At 42.2% G+C, this 6000-nt stretch overlaps 1 protein-coding gene across 1 annotated transcript in view; it reads left to right on the top strand.

The window, feature by feature from the left end:
* The first annotated feature begins 2221 nt into the window (after window positions 1-2221).
* zhx2a (zinc fingers and homeoboxes 2a) overlaps window positions 2222-6000 on the top strand; it is a 29277-nt gene continuing 25498 nt past the window's right edge. Inside the window, exon 1 of the mRNA XM_015005153.2 lies at window positions 2222-2650. The gene's annotated coding sequence lies outside the window, so the exon portion shown is untranslated. The remainder of the gene's footprint in view (window positions 2651-6000) is intronic.

The following is a 6000-nucleotide window of genomic DNA, read 5'->3' as shown; positions in this document are numbered from 1 at the left end:
AGCAAACTACGGCAGCAAGACATTTTGTAATTAAAACAACATTTGATGGTGTCCCTGTCATGGTTTTATTGTCTACGTGACATGGAATCAGTTGTATTTAGAAGTCAGGTTGTGGTCAAAGTAGCAAACAAGATATCTGCATTGGTTAATTTAAAAGTCTAAGTTACCTTAGACTTGTCATTCATACTTATGTTTGTTGGTCCAAATCCATGGAGAAAACATAGGTGGAGTTCAGCAGTCAGTGTGTGTCAGTGCAGCCACTTGGCACCATCTAGTGACCTTTTATTTAACTCACAGATCAGAGCAAACGTTTAATCTCACCACGTGTAAATGCAAGAAGTAAATAAATTTAAAAAAAACCTGTCCTCTTAACATTTAGTTTCCATTGGAAATCTGACAGAGAACGTTTTCTGAAACTAATAATTGAAACTAGGCGTTATTTATGTTCAATTCACAAAAAGGATGTGGCACAATTACTTTTTGAGTCAGAGGTACTCCACCTCGAAATAAGATTTTTCTGTCATCGATGCATGCAACCATAATTAACCTCATTTGGATTGTTGACACAAAATAAATAAAAGCCATCCTACATCTTTTGTTACATTTGCAAATATTTATCTCAGGCTTTCCTGATCTTCATTTAGAAGCATCAGTATTAAGGAATTTTTAAACTGAATATGGTTGTTGCTTTTCAGAACAATGGTTATTTAAAAATAATATGTTTGTCTTCCTTGAGCATAAACATGCTTCTGTCTGATGTGGGTCAGTTCAACCATTCACTTGTTTCGTCATACTCATTAGCTATCCAGGGAAAAATGTATGCAAGTATTTTACCCTAGGGTTATTTTTCTCAAGAAATTATGATGAAGTTTGGAGACAAAAATCACAAAAATGCTGAACTTACTGAACTAAGCGACACTGTATTATCAATGGGACTCAACTCATCCGGTACAGAAACACTTCACCTTACTGCCCTCGGGGCAAAGATGGAGGACTTCATTTTGATGAAACCTAAACAATAGCACACGCTAAGGATATAATTTTATGTTGAATCTTGTTCGTTATGTTTTGTCTCATGCTGCATGTTATTGTCTACCTAGCCATTGGTTGTTATTGTCTATGCGGTGATGGGAGTGCGGGGGCTAGTTTGTGGAAAATAATTTCCCCTTTGGCGACAATAAAGTCTAGTCTACATAGACAAAATTAGACCAGGGGAAAAAATGCCTTTTCCACGTGCCATTCAACTTGAAAACAAACAAATCTGTTAGAATTAAATAAAACAACAAGGGCACAATAAACTGGGTACATATACCAACTTCTTGCTATGATTCACTTCATGCAAGTGTGAACAAGCTGCAACAGTAATATTAAATCTGATTCACCTGACAGAAAAATGTGGCTTTCCAATTTACGTTTTCCAGAATTTTCCTTAGCATTCTATACACTTTTGAGAGCCACTGTGATACAAATATACTCAATAAATAGACACAACACAGAGTGGTGAAGGGGAAGATAACCCTCACCCAACTGGGCTAGCTTGGGGTCATTTTACTCCATTTGCTATCTATCCCTCTGTTTCATAACTGCACATTACTATTTTATTAGCCCTAAGTTTTTACCTATAATGGTTTTGAGTGAACTTCCACCCTTGATAAAGAATATCTTATTTGACATTTCAACATTTTTAACTTGAAAACGTTTTTTAGATTTCTTAAAAACTATACTTTCAGACACACGCTATTACTGCAAACCTGTCTGGAGAAAAGGTAACACTCTGGCCATTACTCTGCAACGAAAATAACAGGTTTCAAACTTTACTGTAATATTACACCTCGCTGTTTTGGTTCTGTGTTTGTCTTACACAGGTTTTGCTTGAATGTATCATCAAATAGACTATGCCTGAGCCCAGGTCAGCAGTTTTCGCGTGAATCCAGAGGAGGTCAGTGTTGCGTGTCTGCTTGTGACCTCAAGTCACTTCCCGTGACCTCACACTAACCTCTACAGATTCAGCAGGGAGGGTGTTTTTTAACTTTGAATGAAGGAGAGTAAGAGCTGAATGCGGGTTTCCCCTGCTGCATGCTGGAAGAGACCGCCTCCAGCTGAGAAAGCACTGCAGCAGCTCTGCTTCTGAGGGATGGGGCTGGTGGGCGTGGCCGTGGATGGAGGGTTGGACTTTGGGTGGTAGCAAACGCCCCATCGCTGGATGTAATATTCAATGAGCTCCGAGCAGAGGACATCATCAAGGGGCAACTTGACAGCAACAACACGCAGTTCATTCATTTTCAGCGCCGCGGACATGCCTGGTGGACACTTCAGGTTCCCTCCTGATATCGGGATGCAGAGTTGCCCCACTTTTCTCCTCCGGCGGCCAAACTTTTCACGGCCGTATCGCTATGGAGCCGCTGTGGACGGACACCGGCGCTCCGGTACGACATGCAAATACGTACTCTGACGTCGGCGATCATGTGGCTTTTGGCGTAGATCCTCCTTGTGATCGCCAATTTTTTCCCTTCCCTGTCGCCTGTTGTCTCGTCGGCTATTGGGCCGCCGCGAGACTCTTTCAAACCCATTCGGCGTGCTTGCTGCTCCAGCGGTCGCGTTGGGATTGTACCGCGCTACCTGAACGTCGCGTCAAGAAGGGGGTGGGCAGGTAAGAAACGGCTAAACTCTTCCTCTGGTTTTCTGTCGGCTCGCCGCGGCTCTGTTTATCAAAAAGTCCCCCCAAGTTGAAGCTGCGTGTTGTTGTTTGTTTGTGTCCCTCTCGGTGCTTCGTGACGTCCACGCGCCGCCGTGTAAACATTTTAAGTTGTCTCGCCGCATGAACTTTGCGTGGCTCTGCCGTTTACACCTGCGTACGGGGGGACACAACGTGTCCCCTCCTGAAGTTAGGTGGACATTTTCAAGCCCCGTGTGAGAGTTTCAGTCTGATATGCGGCGACTGTGGCGTCGGCAGGCAGAGAGGAGAAACATCGTGTCTACTTTTCCTCCTCCCCCGTGTCGACATAACCAGCAAAACATGGCCGTCTCTGCCGACATGTTGTTACGTCGGTGGCGAGAGGGGGAACATTTGAGAGGGGGGGGAGAGAATGTGTTTCTCTGCGCCCCACTCTCACGTCTCGCCTGGGCCCGGCGGAAAGGACCCGGCAAAGTCCGCAAAGCAGCGGGTGCAGCAGCTCTCTGCTGGAGGTGCTGAGGTTTCACCGCAACTTTTAGACTCCGAGGTTGTTTCTCGACTTTGATTTGGGAGGCTCTGTGATGTAGGCGGAACGTTACCCCTGGTGATGCCTCCTCCCCACCGACACTCACGGCGCCGCTGGTGTGGGTCCTCTCACTGCAGTGAGCTGGGAACAGCCCGAAAACTCCCTAATTCTGTATTTTCCTGTCATTGTATCAACTTTGGTTGTGAACTCGGTGTCCCACATTATAAGCTGGCGGTGTCACACAAGCCTCCTCGAGAGGGAAGATGTCCCCAATGTGTCCAATGACACATTTTGGAGTCATGGTGGCACCGCTGCATCCATCAGGATTATTTAGGTAAGGTCACAGAGGTGACATAAACAGCCACCACACCTGCCACTCATCACCTCTTGCAAGTGTTTTCCATAACAACTGGAACAGCTTTAGGTCACAGGTTTGTCATTGTTCATCCTCCAATAAGGAGGATGTGACAGCTTTTTATATAAAGCCACTGAGCAGACTTTACTGTAGAATCCATCAAACTTCCTGTGGTGTGTAGTGTTAATACACACACTACGTGGTCAGTGTACTTTTTAAACACATTTTGTGACATCCTGTTATTGAAATCTATATTTCGTTTAGCACTTTGAATTTGTCTATTTATGTAAAGAATATATAAAGCCTTTTCAAAATGAAAACAAAACAGTAATCGAGGCGTTCAAGGACGTCAGCTATGGCCTTTAAAGCTACTTCAATCAGCCTGTGGGAGTAAAATTAAAGGAGCGTTTTTAAACGTGATGGTTAAGATGATTCATTGCACTTGGACAGAGGGGGGAAAAATAGTAGTTCTGATTCTCTAAGCTCTCATCCAGTGCGTCATGCAAAATCTGTTGTTCATCCAATGTCTTTTTTCCTCCCATCTCTTGGATGACCTGATGTTCTTCTGTATTTTGCATGTTTTTTTTTTTTTTACATGCTCTGATCAACAGCCCTCCCCCTCCCTCTAGAAGATGTAAAGTGATTTTGATCACAGCGCAGTTAACCCTCCCGTCAGGCCCGTTACCAGCTGCTCCCTTGAGGATAAACTTGGCTGTGCTCGCTTAGGTTTGAACTCCCGGTTTTTTTTTGTGTTTTTTCTTTTTTTTATTATTTTTTTTTTCCTCAATTGTGAGGAGAAATTTGGGTCGTGTTTGTTCTTCACATGGTTCCTGCTTGATCTTCCACATCAGATGATGTTATGTAATCTGGAACGACAGCTTAAGTTTTTTTTAAGGGGTGGCAAAATGATAAAAGCATGTACCTGCTTCGGTTGATTAAAAATCAGATGGCTCCATTTGAAATTGCACAAAAAAAAATTCCAAAGTTTTTTTTTTTTTTTTTTTGCAGAATTTAGAGAACCATCTGTTCAGTGTCAAGTTCTGTACATGAGAAAGCAATGCTGAGTATTTTGTATGTATGGTTTATTTATTTTCATTTTTATTTTTATTTTTCTGTATTTGGACCTTTTCAGTCAGTATTCATTACATGCAGGGAGTATGAATGCCTTATGCATCCTAAAATCGCCGACTTTATTTACATAAAGGTTGCTTCCTTTTGAAGCGGCGTAAAAATAAATCTTCCTCTTGTTTTATTGTAATGTTTTGGGGGGGGGGGTTCCCAGTCGTACCCAACCATGTGGTCTTTCTCAACACGTTGTGCTCTTTCAGAATGTCACAGTCAAAACATCCAGCTGTGAAGCTATCTACTCTATTTGTTCCTCGAGGCGTTTATCCGTTTACCATAGTCAGATGGTGGAAAATGAACAAGACTCGCTCTGTCACATTTGTTTAGATCAAACGGCTTCAAAAACTCGTGTCAGACTTGAGCAGCGGAAGGAAGGGGAAAAACACAGAGATTGTTCTGTTTAGGCATATTTATTCAGGCAGTCCAAAGGCAAGCTGTTAAATCAAAGTTGTAATTGTGCTTGACAGCAGTAGATTAGAGGGATCGTGTTTCGTAAAACTCCCGCAGTCATCAGAACTACTTTGTTTTTATTGTTTAAGACTTTTTTGCGTCTCCTGCTAGAAGATTAGGTCCAGTCCAGTCCAGCGTGATTTGCAGAGGAGATGACTGATGGTTGCCGTGCAGCCTGATGTCTCGCGTGTTGATCATTTGAGGAAGTTTTCCTGCTGAAACTTATGTGGAGATCGATAAGACATCAGGCCTTGTTTATGAGGGAGATTTAAAATAAGTTTATGAAGTAGAGGACAAGCGAAAGAGTTAACAGGATTTGAATGTGTGCCTTCAGATTGAGCCCAGTTTTTTAAAATGTATGGCTTCCCAAAACTCTTTTCTTATTTTACAAACTGAGTCATATAGATTCCTTTCATTGCTCTGCTTTTATTTTATGACTGTGAAATGTACTATAAATGCAGAACATGCAATCTGTTTAATTTTTTTCTGGAGTTGTGATGCATACAGCCTTCAAGGTCCAGAACCCTTGAAGGACTTTGATCACCTATATTGCAAGTGTAAATTACGTAACTGTATAATGCAACACATTGACCATGTTTGATAAAAGATCAGATCGGTTTTATTGCTGATTTCCTACAGTACCACTAGTTGTAGCGGTGCTTTGTCCTGAGTTATTGCTTTAAAACTTTAGTTGACATATGAAGGTGCATTTTCTTCTAGTCTTCAATCCACTGGGAAGTCACAAAATTTTTATATCAGGAGCAGAGGTGGTGTCACAACAATCTTAAACCCACTTTAGCATCTTGTACTTGTAGGCACCAAATGTAGTTAGTTTGAATAAGGAGGCACATTCATACAGCATACATGTGA

Source organism: Poecilia mexicana, unplaced genomic scaffold (assembly GCF_051168715.1).
Source record: "Poecilia mexicana isolate PSO_F unplaced genomic scaffold, ASM5116871v1 scaffold_16, whole genome shotgun sequence".
Taxonomy (NCBI): domain Eukaryota; kingdom Metazoa; phylum Chordata; class Actinopteri; order Cyprinodontiformes; family Poeciliidae; genus Poecilia; species Poecilia mexicana.
Note: the sequence above shows the minus strand (reverse complement) of the source record. Positions and strands in the feature narration are given on the sequence as shown.